The sequence below is a fragment of the Tenrec ecaudatus genome, chromosome 2, assembly GCF_050624435.1.
Source record: "Tenrec ecaudatus isolate mTenEca1 chromosome 2, mTenEca1.hap1, whole genome shotgun sequence".
NCBI classification, from domain to species: domain Eukaryota; kingdom Metazoa; phylum Chordata; class Mammalia; order Afrosoricida; family Tenrecidae; genus Tenrec; species Tenrec ecaudatus.
Window position 1 is genome coordinate 292754053 of NC_134531.1, and position 10531 is coordinate 292764583.

The following is a 10531-nucleotide window of genomic DNA, read 5'->3' on the forward strand; positions in this document are numbered from 1 at the left end:
CAGTTCTGTTCAGGCAGCAGTCAAGTCTCTCTGTAGTCCTTAGCCTGTCAGCGGCATGGTCCTTTGGTCTCTGCCTCTGTGGACCAGGAAACCTACCCATTGCTGTGCCTCATGGTCCCATAGCCTTGACACAGTTCCTCTGTCTTCTTATAGTTTGCTCACCTCTGGTCTCAGCCTGGCTCTTTTGCTCTATCCAATAGATAGAGCCACAGTCTTGGTTGTCTCTGGTCTCTGCTTCTACACCTTTAGACAGAGATCTCCGTTTGTAAGATGGCTCTTATTGACCAAAGAATGGTTTTGATGGAGATGTGGATTTGGTCTTTCAGGGAACTCTACCCCCAAGGAAACAAAGGGTGAGCTTGGTTTTCAACCTTTACTAAAGTTAATCCTACTTTAATTCTATCTATTAGCACAGTGGAGAATGCTTTTCCAAATGGGGTGATAGTCATATAAAAGAGCCTGGAATTATACTATGCCCCATGGGAAATGATGCCTAAAGGGCCATGCCACTTGACTGCATCTCAGAGCCCTGCTCAGCACTGAGGAAGCCTCCTCAAGACGGGTGCTTGTATCTTGGTAAAAAGGGCTGGGTTATCCCCACATGACATTTTTTTTCCCTGATTGCACCAAGCTCTCTGACCTTGGAGACCCTGGGCATGATCAAATACACTTTTAGTAGGCTCCATTTTGCTTAGGTTGCAACAATGCACTCAATGGCTAGTAAAGTTGGAGTTGGGGAGCTTTTTCAAAAAATAGTCTTAACTCTGTAGTCACTGTGCTTTCAGCACAAACATTGTACTTACCACTGGCCATGTTAAATGTCAGACTGCCAACCTCCAAGTCTGTGATTCAGGGCCACCACTTACTGAGTGGGAGAAAGATGAAGCAGTCTGCCCCCAAAACACTCAGACTTTCACAAACCTGCATAAGCTTGCTTTTAGTCAGAATTGACTTGATGTCAATGGGGCATGGGGGGGTCCTGAATAGATTATTTGAGTAAATGGCATTGAATTAAAATTGGCATTAATATAAAAACCAACATGAAAGAGTTATTGCCAGTTTTCTGGTTTCTGACATACAGAGATCCTTTAGTCATTGAGACACTTTTAGTTTAACACACTAATTGTCTATGGTAATTAAAATCACATTAATTACTTAAAATATATTGCGAGTGAGGCAAAGGTTTACAGAGCAGATCATTGGTTTTAGGTTTAACAATTCATACACATTTTGTGTGATTTCATCAACTGCAAACTCTTCTTAATTCACTTCTCCTTCCCTGTATTTCTGGTTTCCCTTCCTGTTTTTTCAAACCCTCTGAGCTTTTCCCTTGGCTGGAAGCTCATCTTTTGCTCTTACATGTTTCCTAATTCTACCACAATGATGAATTTCTTTCCAGACCTGAAAGGTAAGAGCCATAGTCTTGGCTGTCCCATCAACCTCCCTGGTCTTTTTCATGATTCTGATTTTTGTTCCACATTTTTCTCCTACTCTATCCAGGACTTTCTAATACATTACTTTTCAGAGTAGTTGGCTGTGGCATCGGGGAACCATCTAGTTCTGGTCTCAGGGCTGTGGAGACTGGTGTTTGAGTGGTCCACCAGTCCAGTGGACTAATTTTTGGATCCTTAGATTTTCAGTTCTTTCTACTTCCAACATCCTTTCCTCTGGACAGAGAGAGACCAACAACTGTCCCTTAGACGGGTGCTCATTAGCATTTAAGACCCATGTTGCTATTCACTCCAGCAGGATGTAATTGTGGAACAATGTCTTTGTGAGCAATACTAGGCTAATAGACTTGACTGACCCTGAGATTATGGTCTTGATCACCAGACCCCAGGACACATTTCCTTGAGGAGTTTGCTTATACCTAAGAAATATTCAGACGGGCCAGGAAGGAGGGGAGGCGAGCAAGGTGGTACCAGGTGAACAATTTATTCAGGATCCAACCAGTAGCTATGGAGATCCCAGGGGTGAGGGCCCTCCCTCCAGGACTGCTCTTCCTCCTCTCCCCTGCCCCTGGAGACCCTTTGCCACCACTCTCCCCTTTATCTCCGGGATGGGGTTGGGCCTGGTTCCCCTGACTCTGAGGTGGAGAACCAGGACCCGCAATTGAGTTGGGTGATGGCACCTCCGGGAAGACTTCTTTAGCTATGTACTCGGCTCAAGAGATATTTGGGAAACAGTATAACCAATCTATAGGACTGGATTTCTTTTTGAGAAGGATAAGCTTGCTAGGGAGCTTGAATGGTACTCTTCAAGTTTGAAGCACAGGAGGATAGACAATAGGAGGCAAGATGTTGGATAAATATTATCTACCGTGCACCGGGAATCCTCTGGGTGTACGATATTACAAATTACCAAAGCTTTGAGAACCTAGAAGATTGATGTGAGCAAGGAGTCGGAAACACGGTCATGGTTGCCTTGGTGGGCAATAAAATTGATTTGGAGCGCATGCGACTGGTAAAAGCTGAGAAACACTCGCAGTTTTGCCAGGAAAACGGTTTTAGTGGCCACTTTGTCTCCATCAAGACAGGGACCTCGGTCTTCCTGTGTTTTCAGAAAGTTGCTGCCGAAATCCTTGGACTTAGACTGAACAAAGCAGAAATGGGACAGTCACAGAGGTGGTGAAGGCAGACAATGAGATGCCCATGTCCAGAACTGTTAACCCCTTGTGGGCAGAGCAGTGAGGGTCTTTGCCCACCAGTCCACCCGCCACCCCTTCGGAAGCCCAGGAACTTGAGGGACCCAGGGACTGCGCGGCTTCTCAGGGTCCCTTTCTGTAGTTCGGCTCACTCTGTCTCCCAGCGCGCCATCAGCCAGTACTGCCTCCCCACCACAAGCAGCTCCTTGCACTGGGAAGAATTCCCACTCGGACCACACACCTGGAAATGCACCTGGAAAGCCTCTGCTCTGGAATGAGATGGTTTCACTGGCAAAGAACGAAGTGGGTCCTCTGTAAGTTTTCACTCCCCGCCCCCTTTTTTTTGCCTTTTGTAAGTATTTCAGCTACATGGGCAGACGGTCCAAGTCTTGATTGTGCACCAGGTATTTTTCCATAGCGCTGCTTCCTTCTCTTACCTGAACTCATACCTCGCAAAGTAGACTCCAGAGCTCGGAAGTTAAATATCTCTTTCATCTGCAGATCCTTACAGAGACATTCTTTTGCTCTCTATAGTGAGGGCAAATATATAAAAAATATGTATTTAATTGAAAACGTTTGAAATAAAGCTGTATGGGGAGAGGAAGGGAGAAAGGGGAAACCGATCGCAATGATCTACACATAACCACACACACCATGCCCTCCAGGGAGATGAATAACAGAAACCATGGGGGAAGGGAGACAGAGTTCAGTGTAAGATATGAAAATAACAATAGTTTATAATTTATCAAGGAGTCACGAGGGTGAGGGGCGGAGGGAGAGAAAAAAGAGGACCTGATACTAAGGCCTCAATAGAAAGTAAATGTCCGGAAAAGAATGGTGGCAACATATTTACGATTGCCTGGTACAATTGATGTATGGATTGTGACAAGAGTTGTAAGAGCCCCCAACAAAACTATCTTTTAATAAGAAATAAAGCTGTATAGTAATAGAAATATTTTCCTTTCTTTTTCTTTCTTTTTTTTATTTTTTTACCAAAAAAAAACCTAGACTATTTATATTACATCCCACAAAATAGTATTTGCTATTGTATTTTTATTACCCAATCCAAATGTCTCATGTGAAACTCCTGGAGCATGGCTTGTGTATCCCAATGATTGGTTGGCCTCCAAAGCTCTAGGCAGAATTTCTCCCACAGGCAGGTGCTGTCAGAGTGCCCCAGGCACTGTTGGATCACAGTGAACCAGACTGTTTCTCTCCCACAAATAAATTTATTTCAATTATTTTAAACGGGAGAGTATTCATAACTGTGCCTATATGTTCTGCCATATTCATGGGTATATTTGTAACAAAGATAAATATACATATACAGCTATCCTCTGTCACATCTATGTATATTTGTGGGAATACCCCCCACTTTCTCTTTCACATCTATTTACCCTGCATAGCTAGACATCGACTCACTGCAGGGTGGTGTATATAACAGTATTTGCCTCTATTGCCCTTAACACATACAAACCTCCCAATATTTTGCCTGCTTCTTTCACCTTTTACCCACTCCCCTTGTTATGTATTGTCTCCCCTCCCCCTCTGTGAACATGAATCAACCCTTACCAATGGCTCCAGATTGGGTGGGACCACTCACTGTGAGGTGCTAGAATGACCCCTTGAGTCTCTAAAAGCAGATATCTACATTTTACCTTGAATTACAGGCAATAATACAATAGTTTTTAATTGCCAGGAGGGGACTGAGAATTTTCTTGTTTTTCTAAAAAGGGAAGAATAAGCCAAATAAGATTGGGAACCTAGAAATACTGGCCAGCATTTCCCCCCCCCTTTCTGTCCACCCCTGATAACCACCCAAGTATGTTCCTTTTAGTCATGAAACTTTTTCTATGATGTTAGAAAGTGGAGGAATTGCTGGTCCTATGGTTTTTCTGTTCCCAATGTTGTTGTTGTTGGAACCCCATGCTGCTTTCCAGAGTGAAAACCACAGTAATTCCTCATTGAATTAAAAAAATCAGAAAACATTAATTCATAAGAATTCAAATATTTAAGATTGAAAGTACTTTTTTAAATTAAGAAAAGCATTTAATCTCTACAGCCGAGTTCCTAATAAGACATATCTTAGAAGTACTGACAGAACCCCATTATCAAAATGGCAGCTAAGTTTACAATGGCAAAGACCTAAAGTCACCATGTTAAACAAATAGGTGCTTCACAACACCAAATAATGGGTGACGGCTGTTGTGTTGCAATAAAATACCCACAGGCTCACTTAGGAAGAGTTAACAAGGCTGTTTACAGACTTATTAAGGATAAAGTTAACCCACAGGCTACGAAATCAATTGTAGAAATGCATGATATTCAATAACACACCTGGACAGTTCTCTGCAGAATATTTTTAATGGAAATGAATAGGGTTGGTCCAAATTTAGAGACCAAAGAGACATGGCTAATCAAAGAATAATAAACTTAATTGAAAATAGGTTAAGAGAAAAATCAAAAAAAGAGAGAAAATGAAGGAAAAGAGAGAAGGAAATAAAAGGGGAAAAAGAAATGGTTGGAAAATTCGCTAGCTAGATAAGGATAGGAGAATGCTGATCAAAGGGGGAGAAACAGAATAGAATTACAAATTCTTACATAGACTTTCTGGAGATATGAATGATGAATGAACACATGCAACAATTGCCTTGAGATACTCTTTCAACCAAAAATATATTTTAATATGCTTTAAGCCAAACATATTCCCTAAAATCTTTTTAACACCCCCCCCCAAAAAAAAGCTCAGCTTACCAAGTGAAATTGTCAGCCTTGATGAAGTACAAAATTATTCGATATGGCTCTTCTATCCATAATAACTGAAGCTACTAACAAACAACTTTTTCTTCTTGGGTCTGGGTAAGAGAAGGTAGAGGAAGATACTGGCAGGATTTATGACTTAGTTGTGAGTGAGGGTCAAAAAAGTTCCTTATGATTGTAAAAACTTGGAATTCTAATAAAGGGGTTGGTTTGTTTTGTCATCTTGTTGAGTTTTATTTTTTAATCATTTTATTAGGGGCTCATACAACTCTTTTCACAATCCATACATACATCATTTGTGTCCAGCACATTCGTACATATGTTGCCATCATCATTCTCAAAACACCTGCTTTCTACTTGAGCCCTTGGCATCAGCTCCTCATATTTTCCCTCCCTACCCATCCCCCCTCCCCCTGAACCCTTGATAATTTATAAATTATTATTATTTTATCATATCTTACACCATCCAACATCTCCTCACCCACTTCTCCACTGTCTGTCCCCCAGGGAGGAGGTTATATGTAGACCTTGTCATCTGTTTCCCCTTTCTCCCTCACCTTCCCTCCACCCTCCCGATATCACCACTCTCACCACTGATCTTGAGGGGTTCATCTGTCCTGGGTTCCCTGTATTTCCAGTTCCTATCTGTGCCAGTGTACATCCTCCAGTCCAGCCGGATATGTAGAGTCGAATTAGGATCATGATAGTGGTGGGGAGGAAGCATTTAAGAACTAGAGAAAAATTGTGTATTTCATCATTGCTACACTGCACTCTGATTGACTCGTCACCTCCCCACAGCCTTTCTGTAAGGGGATGTCCAATTTTCCCCGCATAGGCCCTGGGTCCCTGCTCCTCCCTCCCCCTCATTCACAATGCTATGATTTTTTTTTTGTCTTTGATTCCTGATACCTGATCCCTTTGACACCTTGTCATCTCACAGGCTGGTGTGCTTCTTCCATGTGGGCTTTGTTGTTTCTCAGTTAGATGGCTGGGTTTTAAATATGTCATCTCAAACATTTCTTGAAATGATTGAAACATTGTATTTTATGACATATTAATTATAGCTCAATAAATTTTGAAAAATAAACAAAATGAGTCATTACAGAAACAGAAAGAGGATGGATATTGCTACTCTCAAGAAAGAAGAGACAGGAGTGGAGTGTGGCTGTGGGACCCAGATAGCCGAGTGCATTGAAAGTCCTCCATTCAGGGGCAGAGAATGGTGGTACCACAAGGGCTGCCAAGGAGTAGTAGCCATAACATCAATAACAAGTGTGGGCTTCCTTGCCCATAGAATGAATATGAGCATCTTTGGACAGGGAGGCTTGCTTACTGAGGTGGATGCTTCCAGGCACTTAATTGGGGAGTTACGGTTGCTGACCAATGGCTCTCGAGTAAATCATGTTAGGGCTGAGATTTATAGCAATGTGAAGGGCCCTTTGGGAATTTATCAGCATTGCGTAAAAGCATTGTAACCTTTGGTCAGGGCATGTGTTAGTCTGGGTACATTAAAGTAACAAATTCACAGAAACTCTTATGTATAAGAGAGAGTTTTATATAAAGGGTAAGTGCACATCAAGAAAATATCCCAACCCAGTGCTGCCCAAACACACAAGTCCAACATTAACCCATTACCCATATGTCTGACACCAATCCACCAACTCACAAAACACGCACAATGATGCTGACTATAGGATGAAAGCTGAGTCAGTAGATGTTTAAGCATCTCAGCGCTGTCAGGGGTCTCCACACAGCTTCTCCAGCACCCAGGACTGCATCGGGGTAGGTCTATGTGACTTTGCCTCAGGGATGTCTTGCAGGAAGTGAGCCTTGCCAGCTGAAGCAGGGAATTGGCTAAGGCAGCTGCACCCTGGTCTGACCATCAGAAAGCAAGAGACCCAAGAACTAGAAAGGCGTGGTTCACTGAGCCATTTATCTCTCCGCCCTTCAATTAACCCCACATGTGTTTATTGGCCAGGTTGGCACAATAAACTTTAATTATCTCAGGGCATAAGCTAGGCCAAGAAGCCTAAGATCAGAGAAAGGCCTCCCTATGGCACAACAGAAGAGAGGCTTTTCTGACCTAAAAATTGTGTCTTGAGCATTTCTTAACCTGAATTGTAGCCTCTTAACTTCCCTAATAAAGCCTGAAATTATTTCTTGTGAGTTCTGTGCCACCACTGCAATGAATTATTAAAGTCAGCTGAGAAGTAGAGTCTGCCACAGGAGAGATGATTGGTGTGAAATTCTATAAGGGTGGTTGGCCTTTATAAAGACGTGCTTGACCTCGACCTCATAGGAATTGGCTCTGGGCCAATTTCAAGTTTTTGTGTCTTTCTCTCTTGCAAAGTTAGAGGAAGTCAGACACTGCCCCCTAGACCCTTTTTACACTTGCATAACACACTGTTTTAAGAACTAAATGGTTTTTATCAGGCATGATGCCGCTTCTGATAATATGACCACAGTAGGTGAGACCAAGTCTCAACATCGTCACTTCTATGGAGCTTCTGGCTGTACTTCTTTCAAGATAGACCTCTCCTTTGAGTTCTTGACTGCTGCTTCCAGGAGAGCCGATAAAATTAAGTCCTTTACAACTTCCATCTTTTCTCCATGTATCGTGTTATTGTCGGCTCATGAGGATTGTTTTCTTTACACTGATTTGCAAACCATATTGAAGGCTGACCTTTTAGTTTTCATTTTTGTCAGCAAGTGTTTCAACTCATCAGTAAGTTTAAGTCATCTGTATATCACAAGGCCTTTTTTTCATCACAGGTTATTAATAACTCTCTCTCCATGCCTTATACTGCATTCTTCTTCATTCAAGCCTGCTTCTCAGAATATCTGCTCAACAAACAGATTTAATAAGTATGATGAAATGATACAACGCTGACACACACCCTTCTGGCAGTAAGCCATGCAGTATTTCCTTTCTCTGTTTAAACAACTGCCTCTTGATTTGTATACAAGTTCTACAGGAGTTCTAGAACTCTCACTCTTAACATTATTATTTTTTTTTAGTGCTTTAACTTTTATTATTTTAAACTTAATTTATTCCCGAGCCATGAGTTTTTGCTTCTTCAGTTTCTTCTGGGAAATCTTTTTCTTCTGTGCAACCTCCTCTTCTGGTTTGGGAACGATCTGTTCCTTCTCAGTCAGGATCATGTCAGTGTGGCAGGGGGAGCTCATGTCTGGGTTGATCCGACCATGGGCTCTGTAAGTCCGGCGGCGCATCTTGGGGGCTTTGTTCACCTGGATGTGCTCAATGACCAGAGAATCCACATCTAAACCCTTAAGTTCAGCATTACTTTCTGCATTTTTAAGCATGTGAAGCAAAAATTCAGCACTCTTTTTGGGCCACCGACCCTGGGTCCAACCCCATTGCTTGGCCTGGGCACACCTGCCAACACCACCATTGTACCATCGGAAAGGCACACATTGCTTCTGCAGAGTGACGTCTTTCAAGTATTTGGTGGCTTTCCGGATGTGCATGCCTTTGATGGCCTGGGCAGTTTCACGGGTGTTCTTGAAGTGGACCCGGAGGTTCGACCCTCTTGATTTGCAGGATTTTGTAGGGTTTTCTGGGTCGAGTGAGTAGCGAACCATTTTGGCAGGTCACCTCAGGCCACTACAGTTAGAGGCATTCTTAACATTATTATCTATATTATAAATTATTATAATTTTCTGTGATCCACGTGGTCAAATGTCTTTGCATAATCAAGAAAATACAAGCAAACACCTTTCTGGCAGTCTCTGCTTTCAGAAAAGATCCTTAAAACATCTGCAATGATATTTTTGTTAGTCCATGTTAACTAGAGAAACAAATCCAGAGACACTCATATGTATATAATAGAGAACTTTATATCAGAGTAATTGTACATTGAGAAAACATCCCAGCCCAGTTCAGATCAAGATCATAAGGCTAATATTAGCCCATTTCTCCTATACCAGTCTATAAACACTTCGGATTCACTCAACAGATGCAATGACGCCGAATGCAGGAAGATCACAGGTCAGTGGGTGGAAAGTCATGTAGAAGCATCTCAGCGCTGGCGTGGGTCTCCATGTGGCTTCTCCAGCTCCAGCTCCAGCCAGTGCTCTGGCTCTATCATACCTCCAATGAGGTCATCAAGCTGCAACCTGATTGACAGCTTACACTTCACCCCTTCCTCACATTAACAGTAGGTTATGTAACTGCCACAATATCCCTTATTCCATGTTTTCTGGATCCAGCTTGAATTTCTGGCAGCTGCCTATCCATATACTACTGCAACCATTTTTAAATTCAATTTAACAAAATTTTACCTACATATAACATTAATGGTATTATTAGAAATGTTTTTGCATTCTGTTGAGTCACCTTTCATTAGAATGGATACGAATATGCGAATATGGATCTCTTCTAGCAAATTGGCCAGTAGCTGTCTTCCATATTTGTTGGCCTATTTGTTGGTCTCAACAACTGCTTTCAGCGCTTCATCACCTTGCTGAAACATTTTGGTTAGTATTCCAAAATGTCCTGGAGACTTTCTTTTCATTAACACCTTCAGCGAGTCTTGCAGAATCCTATGGGTTCTTGTTATATTAACAAGTTAGCTCTTGAGATGGTTGAATCAGACGGGTTCTTTGTAGCACAGTGATTCTGTGTACTCTTTCCACCTTCTTTTGATGCTTCCTACATCTGCATCATGTAATGTTTTGATCAGAGAATCCTGCAGCGCTACAACGCAAGGCTTGAATTGTTTCTTCAGTTCTTTTCGCTGAGACTATCCTGAGCGTTTCCTTCCTTCTTGGTTTTCCAACGCCCGCCTTTGCACATTCCATTACAACACTGTGCTTGTCCTCTACTGCTGCCCTTGGAGATATCATGTCCACCTCTTCTACTTCCCCACTTCTTTCATTTGCTTTAGCTCCCATACATTTAAGATCAACTTTCATGGTCCCTCGTGACATCGATTTTGGTCTTTTCTTTCTTTCTTGTTTGTTTGTTTGTTTGCGTTCTTTGTTTAATGACCTTTTGCTTTTTCATATAGGATTCTCTCGATGCCATCCATAATTTGTCTGGTCTTCGGTCATTTGTGTTTAGTACACTTAATCTGTTCCTGAAATGTTCTCAAAATTCAAGTGGGA

The 10531-nt window shown here is 42.1% G+C and overlaps 1 pseudogene; it reads left to right on the top strand.

The window, feature by feature from the left end:
- Positions 1-1958: 1958 nt before the first annotated feature.
- On the top strand, positions 1959-2690 carry LOC142440653 (ras-related protein Rab-28 pseudogene; annotated as a pseudogene).
- Positions 2691-10531: the final 7841 nt, after the last annotated feature.